Genomic DNA, 10,557 nt, shown 5'->3' with positions numbered 1-10,557 from the left:
AGCTGCCCCCTGAACTGGCTTTTTCTTATATGTAACCTCATTGTGAAGGCGCCTGATAGATGGTCGCCATGAAATGGGCATCACTGCATCACCTTGATTGTCTGACTGGTTACTCACAACACAATCCAGGGAAGCCTGTTTCTCCTGCTTAAAGCAAAAAGGAAATTTATATGGATAAAATATCTTGTTGCTCACACCTGGGTTTTCTTCTTTAGCTCTCTATGTTCCTTTCCTGGAGAGTTCTTTTAAGCTTTCTTGAGCCTGAGCTCATGGGCATAACACGTGGAGGGCAGAACTGTGCAGTGGTTACATACACTGAAATTAAATGTGTCTGCTACTTAATACCAGACCTTAGGGAAGTTACCATCACTCTGTGCCGCAGTGTCTAATTCAAAGTAAGTCTCCAAACTTAGGTATGTTATTAATGTAATTTGATGTCAGTTTTTGCTTGCTCTGGAAAGGGGATAAGGAATTTACATGAATAGCTTCAAGGTACTCTCAGATCTACAAAAATGAGTTTACAAAAGCAGGGTGCCATGTTTCATGCCATGCCTGCCAACTGGCCAAATTTCTTTTCTGTTTTAATGAGAAGAATGGATCAGAGAAATAAAATATCCTTCTGCATCTCTGTGAAAGTAGAAATGTTAGCAAACGCAAGAATTCACCCCTTCAAAATTAAAATATCTTTCTACCTTGAATAGCTGCAAAACTGCATCTCCTTTCCCATGGAAGGAAAAAACTGTGGAAGGAAAGAACAAAAATTTCCTTCAAAGTCTAAGTTATTTTAAGATTGGCAGCCAGAGAAGAGGACCATAAGATGCTGTCAGTGATGACAAGGGTTGAATTAAATTCCAGGGACTGTGAAGAGCTGTGTGAAGGACTCATCTCTGGCCAGGTATAACTGGACATAAAAGCATATTGATTAATAATGTAACCTTCCTTTAAACCTGTTCCCAGGCAGCCCACAATCCTTCGCTGCACTCAGGTGAGAAATATGAAAAGGTTTTCCCCAAGATTCTCAATAGAAGCAACAACTGGAATAAGCTAGACTTGTCACAGAACAATTTTCACCATATGGAGCCCCACTGCCTCAGTGAGCAGCACGGGGGGCCTGAAGGGAACACACATTCAAGCTCATTCCTCATCAGATGTCCCCAGAGAAAAGATCTGTGTATTTCCAAGGGAAGTTTACTGGGGCTTACTCAGTTCACTCAAAGACAAGGCGAAAAGTATATAGTGAACAACTAACAGAGAAATCTCACCTAGCCAATACTGGGTGATGAATATTTGATGTGTAGCGCTGCTCCTGAACTGCAGACAAAGGAGAGTGTTAGCTAGACTCTTCCGAGTTGTCAGAAGGTGAGATTCATTGAGGTTCTCTAGGAAGGCAAAATCTGCTATAAAGTTACAATTGGAATTAAGAACAGAAATTCCCCAGGAACCCAGGAATGGTGAGGCTAAAACCCGAATATAGTCAAAAACTGTAAGATGATTTTCAAGACACATAATTTCCAATACCATATCCACCATGGTGTCTGGAGTTTGGCATCAAAAGTTTGAGAGCCCCCACCAAACTTGGGGGCCCCATTATATATTTATTTACAGAGTGAATGAGCAATGTTGCCATATGTTCTCATAGCTCAGTTAGCAGAGCTGACATAGAAGAACCTTTCACTGTAAAGGAAATTGGACACATCGTTGTAACTGCTATCTCCCCATAGAAATAGCAAAGCACCTCAAGTGAAATTTCCCCCTATAGAGAGTCAGATGCAGTTTGTGAGATGTGGACTTAATAGAGCCCTTTTGTCCCCACCTGGTCATTGCATTGTTTGTGCCAGACCGACACTAATAGACTTGGCTCTAAGCCTGTGCTCCCCGAAACTTTAATCCACACCAGAGTCCAATCCTCCATTCAAAGTCCCTACTCTCTGGTCCCATTTCCACACTGAGTCCACATTCACTGTGTCCACAAGTATTTACTTGGACTAAATTGCACTAATCTTTTACTGAACAGTTTCTTCTACTAACCTAGGAGTTTATATTGTGCCTCTGCATGATTAAGATTTTATGGTGTATAATAAATGAATGCATGAATGAATAAATGACCTAATGAGGATGTAATATATATAATTTTATCCTCTCTTGTTTCCCTGTCTCTGGACAAGGGAGCATGACCCCACCCTCCAATTGCACAGGAGGATAAGAAGAGCCAGCCAGCTTCTGTGTGCTGCTCCACACACTAGAAACCAGGGGGATGAACTGAGGTGCCCTGCTTCCAAGCCTAGGAAAGGGCTCATGAGACCTTGAAAAGAGGACTCCACCCACACCAGTGAAGGCAGGCAAGGAGTCAGCACTTAATGATTAGCAAAAGAGTAAGGAAAGAGAGCTCTGGAAAACCTCTATGGGCATGAGTGAGATGCCCAAGGTACTGGGCCTAGGGGTCTACATGGGTTTTAGGGCTGGGGTTTGAGAACAAAGGAATTAACTTTATTGGTGAGAAAGCAAGGAGAGTGGAATTGGCTAAAGATCATTTATTACTGCTAATTGTGAGCACCAATCAGCTGCCGCTTGGTAGTCCTGCATGCTTGTGAACAGCTCCTGGATGAACATGTCGTGGAGATCCTGTGCCCACAACTCCAGTCTGAACCATTCTGGTCTCAAGGTCTGTGGTTCCCTTTTCTTCCCATGGCAGTCAACTTGGTAAGTTGTAGGGAGATAACTCAGAAATGGTAAAAAAAAAAAAAAAAAAAATCACAACTAAAGAGTCAAGGAAATTTATGGCAGCAGTTGTCAGGGACTGCAGTCATCAAGTTTTTCACCTCTTGTTTACCAGCCCATGGAACAGAAGATCTTGTCTTTGAATCCTATCCTGTCCTTGTCCCAGAACCCTTCCTATCTCTGGAACGTCAGCTAATCAATCACAGCACGCACTTCCTTTGCTAGGCCCATCTTTGACCTCCTCTCTTTCTTAATAGTGTAGCATCTCCAGGCAGTCTCTAACCAAATTTCAGTTTGTTCTAAGTATCTATTGCTCTAATTATCCAGGAGTTCAAATCCAAAACATGTTTGTTTTTCTTTAAACTATATCCTTCAGCAGCCATCGAATTCCTAATATATGTCAATTGCCCCAAATCATCCCCTTCCTTACACCTCTTATCTGATTATCTAAAAAAGCATACCAGGTTTTACTGGTATACCAGCAGATTTTAGTGTCAGTAAAAGGAAAAACTGTCGGTGGTATCCACGTGTTTCCCTGGGGAACAGCTAGCCCTTAGCAGTAAAGCACCCTGGAAAACACAGCTGGCCAGGGTTTCCTGAGCCCTCCCCCCAATTCAGTAAGTCATTCTGTCAGAATGTGGCTGCCCTGCTAGGACTGGGTGAAAATGAGATAAGTTAAACAAGACTGCCCTCTTCTGGATTAAAAAAAAATACCTATATAAAATGCGTTCTATTCTTCATATCCAAGAAACTGAGGGCACCCTATTGAAAATGTAAGTAAAACATGCCTTTTTTAAAACACATTTAAAGTACATGGTAGCCAATTTCTAAGATAAAATGAATACATAGATTACTAAGTGGAAAAGTATATTCACAATTTTAGAACCTGCTATAGATTTGAATTGTTATCATCCTCAAGAATTTATTACTGGTTTCAAAATTCAAAGGCAGGTGAAACAATTTCTTAATACTTGGTATTTCTTTCATAGGTGATTTATTTGATACTTCAGTTGCCTTATGCTACAGTTATACTGTTTCCATTCAAGCATTCATTCATTGAGGATATTATCTATAGAATACTTATTAGGGAATTTCTATAATTGTAAGAGATTCTCTTCTTTCATATTTTAACATTTCTGATGCATTCTTACATCCTGTGGTGTTTGATAATCTGTCTCCAGGTGGCAGCAGAGATGTGAATGTAGTTGTCACTCCCTGGGCACATGCAACCTGCTTGCTCTTGCTGGTGGTGACTCTTGAGGCAATTCTTAATGTCCAGCCCCTTGCTATTTCAAATTTAATGACCATTTTGGGGAGGATGTTGAGTCCTACATGTTGCCTAAACACCTTTCATTGAAACTTTCTGGAAAGATCAATAAAGCACCACTATCAAATCTTGCAAAATGGGTGTCAACAGCTTAAAAGACAATGTTGGGATGATAGGGAAGCACTGTAAGAAATGCTTGATGACAAGGTGCCACAAAAACACATTGACACATTGATGCCTCTGAGTCAAGCAGTGAATCAAGAGAGTTGAATTCTGTACAGGAAGAAAAAACATCTCTTTGTAGATTTATTTTCCTTATATTTCTTTCTCACATAGGAACAGGGAATCATGCAAAAATAAAACACCTAGGTCTAATAAGTCTCAAAGGATTACTTAAAGTACTATACAGATAAATTCTAAGTGGTAAGCAAGCAATATGTCACAGTTCAATTGTCAGTAAAAGGAAAAACTGTCAGTTGCATTATGTGTTTCCCTGGGGAGCAGCTAGCCCTTAGCAGTAAAGTATCCTGGAATACACAATTGGCCAGGGTTCCCTGAGCCCTCACCCTTTAGTAGTCCCTAAAATAGTAGGGATCTTACATGAGGAGTTTTAGATTCAATGAACTACGGAACATTCTAGTAGGGTTTCAGTTACTGGGGGATGCAGTGATAATAAAACAGATCTTTCTCTGCCCTCACAGAACTAGAAGACAGGGAAAGAACCATAAACAGGCAAGCAAATAAAGGAATGAGGCCATTTCAAAGAGTAGTAAGTGCAATGGAGACAATAAAACAGAGTGATAAGATAAGAGGTGGGGAGAGAGGGAGGCTTTAGATCAGCACTACAGGGAGACTAAAAGCTCAGGGGCATGCACCAGCCCTTCACAAGAGGTAAGAGGAGGAGAGTGTTCCAGAAGAAGAGGGGGTCGGTCAACTAGGACAAATGGCATTGGAGGTAAGTGCAGAGGATTGTTCTCAGCAGCATCAAGGCAATATCCCTTAAAAGAGATCTTAGAGTTGGACTCTGAAAAGCAGTGAAGGGTTGATGTGGGCAGAGGGGTGGGTCTTATTTGCAAGGCAAAGTACAGTAAAGCTAGGGTATGTTTTGCAGTGCAAGGGAGGCAATATCAAATCTTGCACACATGTTACTGTAGTTAGCAAGGAAGTAATTTCACAAATTATTTCCAGGTTATAATCACTGTTAAAAAGGGAATAACTGAAGGCCTCCCCGGTGGCGCAGCGGTTGAGCGCTGGGTTGCAAAGCTGCCCGCAGCCTCTGCCACGGGGTTCGATCCCCGGCGGCCACCGGAGGAGGGTCCCACCTGGCGCGCAGACCTCTCCTGCCGCCCGCTGCTCCCCTCAGCAGTGTACTTTGGTCCTTCTGCCTGCTCTGCTCCCCGCTCTGGCTCTGGTGAATGTTCTCACCCTCCTGCGCTTCTGACTGTATCCAGTGCTTGTATAAATAAATAAATAAATCTTTTTTAAAAAAAGGGAATAACCGAGATGATGTAATAGGGCATAGAAGCCAAATTTAGGCTTGCGTTTTAATGATTGCACAGGCAGCACACATTTGTTAAGTGTTTAAATGTCATCTCATTTAATCTTGAGACCCATTTTTGGGAAAAGTACGGCATTAACTCAATTATTACAGATAAGGAAACAGGTTCTGAAAGAATGATTTACCTGTCAAAGGCCAGAGTCAGTGAATGATAACACTGGGATTTGAAGCAAGTTTGACATATCAATTAAATGTCACTGTTTTCCTTGCTGTCCACCCCTTCTTTCAAGGCTTTCTGGCAGAACAAATGTTCCAGCAGCATCCTTCTGGGCCTGCCCTTCCTCCACTCCAGCCTGAAATTTCATTTCTGAGTCTCTCGGGCTTTTTTAGAACCCCATTCCCATAAGACCTTTTTCAAGTAAATTGATCAACACATCACACATTATTCATAACATGCTAATAGAAACGAAATGTGTGACAGATATGCTAGTTGATGCTAATAAGACCTTCTTTTCCCCAACAGGTAACACCTGCATAGTTAAATAGTGGCTTTTAGGGAGATGCTGCTAAATCTCAGAGGCTATTTTCTAATTTCAAGTCATCTAGTAGGCTGGAAAGAAAAACGATAACTATTTAATATTTACCAAGCTTTATTACCTGCCAAGCACCGTTCTAAGTGTTATACATACATCATCTCATGATTCTACAAAACAACCGCATGAAGTTGAAATAATCTTCATTACCTGGCAGTGGTCAGAAAAGACTTCACAGAGGATGACAAGAAAGCTCATTGAGGGAAATGGAGAATGAAGAGGTAGATGGTAAAACTACGGGGAGGCTTGCTTAGGTTGGCAGGCTAAGGAGAAAAATGGAGCTAGGAGATCATGAGAAGTAGTCACAGAAAAGAATTTAGGATAAGAAGTATGCTGAAAAGTGAGTAGGGAAGGGGGATTCACATGCTGCAGAGAGGGAAATAAGAGGAGGCTGAGAAACAAAGGGCTGTTAGAGTTGATTACGTTGCTATGGAGATGAGTTTCTGCCTTGGGACAGTGCAGTGGGAAGAGTAGGTGGTGTTTGGAACTGTGCCCATCAAAAAAGACTAAAGAGAGGGCTAGAGAAAATACTATATGGAGGCTTCAGAGAGCATGTTTAAAGATTAAAAGAGCATGAAGAGTTTGGGATTCGGACTTAAAACCAGCGTGTTGCATTCTCAGAGCCTGGAGCTAGATGACCTTAGCTCAGTCACTTCCCTTCTCTGCCACTTTTTTCTTCTCTAAGATGATGGGAGATAAAGTGTATGATTTCTAGGGCCACATCCAGATCTGACAATCTAAAAAAATTTAGTGGTAAGAACAGAATAAAATTAGAGAATGAAAATGACTCAGCTGCATACAGCCTGATGATGAGTCACTTTTGCTTTCTAGACACCTGCATTTGCAGTGTTCAACCACCTCATTCTCCAAGCACCATCCCCTAAAGTCCACTTTATTAAAAGTATGAAATCTGGACCTCCCTGGTAGTGCAAGGGGTTAAGCACCGCACTATAAAGCAATCCACAGCCTCTTCAGCATGAGTTTGATCCCCAGCTGGCCAGGGAGCAACCCACATAGCGCAGCAGACCTCTCCTGTCTTGCCTGCTGCTCTCCTCAGCAGTGTATTTTAGTCAGTCTGCCTGTTCTGTTCCCCACTCTGTCTCTGGTGGATCCTCTCACCCCCCCCCATCTCTGGTCTGTACCCCAGCTCTTGTATGCATAAATAAATCTTTAAAAAAAGTGTGAACTCTTGGGGCATGCCTCATAGCACAGGGGTAAAAGGCAGCACTATGAAGCTATCAACAGCCATTGCAGCACAAGTACCTTCCTTGGCCAGCCAAGGAGCAACCAACATGGCACAGCAGACCTTTCCTGTCTCACCTGCTACTTCCCTTAGCATCGTATTTCAGTAAATCTGCCTGCTCTACTCCCCACTTTCTCTGGTGAATCCTCTTAACCCCCACACCTCAGGCTTACACCCCAGTTGTATGCATAAACAGTTAATCTTAAAAAAAAAAGTGTGGGGCCTCCCCTGGTGGCACAGTGGTTGAGCACTGGGCTGCGAGGCTGCCCACAGCCTCTGCAGCGCTGGTTCATTCCCCAGCTGCCAGCGAGGGTCCCACATGGCGCGCAGACCTCTCCTGCAGTGCCTGCTGCTCCCCTCAGTAGTGTATTTCATCAGTCTGTCTGTTCTGCTCTCTGCTCGGGCTCTGGTGGATTCTCTCACCCTCCCACACTTCTGACTGTACCCAGTGCTTGTGTAAATAAATAAATAAATCTTTAAAAAAAAAAAAAGTGTGAACTCGTCAAGGGTACCACCTACCCATGAAAAGCTCTACACATGAAAGGCGGCATAGCACGTTAAAGTCCCAGTTTCTAGAATCAGACAGTCCTTTAATTCCAAAGAGGCTGTAAAAAATTAGTAAAATATTTTGGCTTTTCTAATCTGTAAAATAGAGCAATAATGGTACTGGCCTCAGTTAATATGGGATGAAATGAGCTATGCATATAATGTATTTAGCAAACACCCAGCACATAGTTCTAGTATAGGAAATATGAGCACACTTGAATAAGAACAGAAAGGAAATCAGGACTCATATGACTGCCCCATCCCCCTCTTCTTCAAGAGGTTGCGTTAGAAATCAAACAGAGCAGGTTGACCTAGTGACTATGGTATGGACTTTGGAGCCATGATTCCAATTCTATTCGAGCCATTTATTAGCTTTATCTTTTTTATTCTCAGATTGTGTATTTGGAAAAGTGAGGCAAATGACACTTGCTTCCAAATTTGGGAAGACTGGGGCCTCCCCGGTGGCGCAGCGGTTGAGCGCTGGGTTGCGAAGCTGCCCGCGGCCTGCGGCGCCGGTTCGATCCCCGGCTGCTCCCCGGCCACCGAAGGAGGGTCCCACATGGTGCGCAGACCTCTCCTGCCGCCCGCTGCTCCCCTCAGCAGTGTGCTTCGGTCCTTCTGCCTGCTCTGCTCCCCGCTCTGGCTCTGGTGAATCCTCTCACCCTCCCGCGCTTCTGACTGTACTCAGTGCATGTATAAACAAAACAAACAAACAAACAAATAAATAAATAAAACATGCCTCTATAAAAAAAAAAAATTTAAAAAAAAATCAAATTTGGGAAGACTACATTAAGATCCAGTTCCGGGCACTTAGTATATTTGAAATAAAGGTTCTTCCCCAAGCTTTTCCCTAGCATTAGGATTTACATATAAATAAATACCTAGTGTCCTTGGAACTAACATCATGGTGAGATTTTGCTCCTGATATCCAGAAATTCTACCCCTTCTTTCTTTCTGGGATTCTGCCCCTCTTGACTTTAACCTATCTATGCATTCTCTTATCCTGTGTCCAGGCCATATTAACATTTAGTTCGTTGATTTTCACTGATTAGATGATCATGGAGAGTCTTGGAACACAGAGAGCTAAGAATGAGGCCACCACAATACCCTGTGGTTATAGGGAGAGAGAAAAGCTTCTGACCATGTGTAGCTGAGATAGGACACAGGTAGTACTCATTAACCTACATCTATTTCCTCAACCATAATACCCTGCTATGCTCCCAGGTGGCTTTTCTCCTGTTCTCAGTGCCTCAATCTCAGATGACCAGAAAATGTAAAACAACATACCCTCCCACACAAGAAGTAGCAGAGTTGTGTTAATGTCTGGATGGTTGGTTTCTTCCTAGTTCTCACTCCTTGGTGGAAGCCATTGACACCACCAGCAACCTATAACAGGCTTTTGCTTTCAGGTGGCTTGATTGTAGGGGTCAGAGCAGGCAAAATATTTTGTGAGAGTCTGTAACATGGAATAGAGATCAGTCTGCTGATGTCACAAAAGAGGCTTTCAGCAGTGTCAGCAGAGTAAATAGCTAGTCCACCTAGAAAAGCAGATGGAGAATATTAGTTTCAGGTAGGACTAATCCCATTAGGAGAAATAACATCACAACAAAAATGTTTCATTCCTGCATTTTAGAATTCCAGATGTTCCCTTATTTGAATCAAGAAAAATTAGAAACAGAATTAGGTGGTGGGGGGGGGGGGATCCCAGATTAGTTACTTGCTAGACATTGCAATTGGTTTTGATTTCTATTTAAAAATATGAAAGACCAAGGACATAAGTCATGCCCAACCTCCATTGATGTATGTCGTTATCATTTCCAGACCTAAAAAACGAACTTGGGGAACTGGGCATGGGTTGGCAGGAAGCAAGATCTGGTGGCAAGAGGATGGCTAATTGGCATCTTTTGGAGACACCCACTCTCTAGCAGGTTCCCGCCTTCGTTGGAGATTAACAACACTAATCAGATGTTAATTGAATGCACGAGGAAAGGAAATAAACTAGGCCTCTGAAAGGGCAAGGGAAAGGAGTTGGACTGTTTCAACTCGGATTTACATTCCAATGCAGTCTTAAGGCCAAACACACTCCCTGCCAGAGCAAAAGGAAAGCCCCTCTTTTCTCAGCTTCGCTGGAAAACACAGCTCCCGTGAGGGGGGCGGGGGGGGGAGAATTGGGAGCCAAGTGCTTGCGAGGCTGCGTCCTGGGGTCCCTTGGGAAACAGGGGCGAGACAAAGGACGCCCGCTCCCCAAGGACCCCGAAACTTGAAGGCAAATCCCTCCTCTAATCCAGCACCTGCCTCTTTAAAGGGCCAGGGACCACCTCCCCTTCCGAACCTGGAGCGAAGATGGGCTGGAGGGTGAAGTCTTTTATTTGCTCTGTTCTTTCAGAGCGGTTAGATATTTATTTTGTGGGTGTCACGCACTGACCTAAGCGGCTCACACCCTCAATTCTCACAATATCCTTGAGATGTGTTTTTAACTCCCCTATTTGCTTCAAGACAGCGGGCAGCCAGAGGCGCAGAGAAGAGGGGCGATTTGCCCAGTAGGCCGGAGTTTCTGATTCCGGAGCTCACCTGCCTCGCCGGCCCACCTGCCTCGCCGGCCCACCTGCGTCGCCAGCCCGCCCCTCGCGTCCCTCCCGCGGCCCCCACGACAGCTCCGGAGGGCGCCCCCTGGAGCCGGGGTGAGGGCGCG

At 43.7% G+C, this 10,557-nt stretch overlaps 1 protein-coding gene and 1 long non-coding RNA gene across 2 annotated transcripts in view; one reads left to right on the top strand and one right to left on the bottom strand.

Annotated features, from left to right (window-relative positions):
- Positions 1-2,518: 2,518 nt before the first annotated feature.
- LOC129144823 (uncharacterized) lies at positions 2,519-10,475 on the bottom strand. The gene is made up of 3 exons (XR_008549519.1): positions 10,437-10,475; positions 9,153-9,321; positions 2,519-2,719 (listed from the first exon to the last, which is right to left on the bottom strand). It is a non-coding gene; the product is annotated as an uncharacterized LOC129144823 (long non-coding RNA).
- The window catches only part of TOM1L1 (target of myb1 like 1 membrane trafficking protein), a 50,363-nt gene continuing 49,219 nt past the window's right edge, over positions 9,414-10,557 (top strand). Inside the window, exon 1 of the mRNA XM_054688987.1 lies at positions 9,414-9,435. The gene's annotated coding sequence lies outside the window, so the exon portion shown is untranslated. The remainder of the gene's footprint in view (positions 9,436-10,557) is intronic.

This window comes from Talpa occidentalis, unplaced genomic scaffold, assembly GCF_014898055.3.
Source record: "Talpa occidentalis isolate TD23 unplaced genomic scaffold, MPIMG_talOcc4v2.1 talOcc4.7, whole genome shotgun sequence".
Classification (NCBI taxonomy): Eukaryota; Metazoa; Chordata; class Mammalia; order Eulipotyphla; family Talpidae; genus Talpa; species Talpa occidentalis.
Note: the sequence above shows the minus strand (reverse complement) of the source record. Positions and strands in the feature narration are given on the sequence as shown.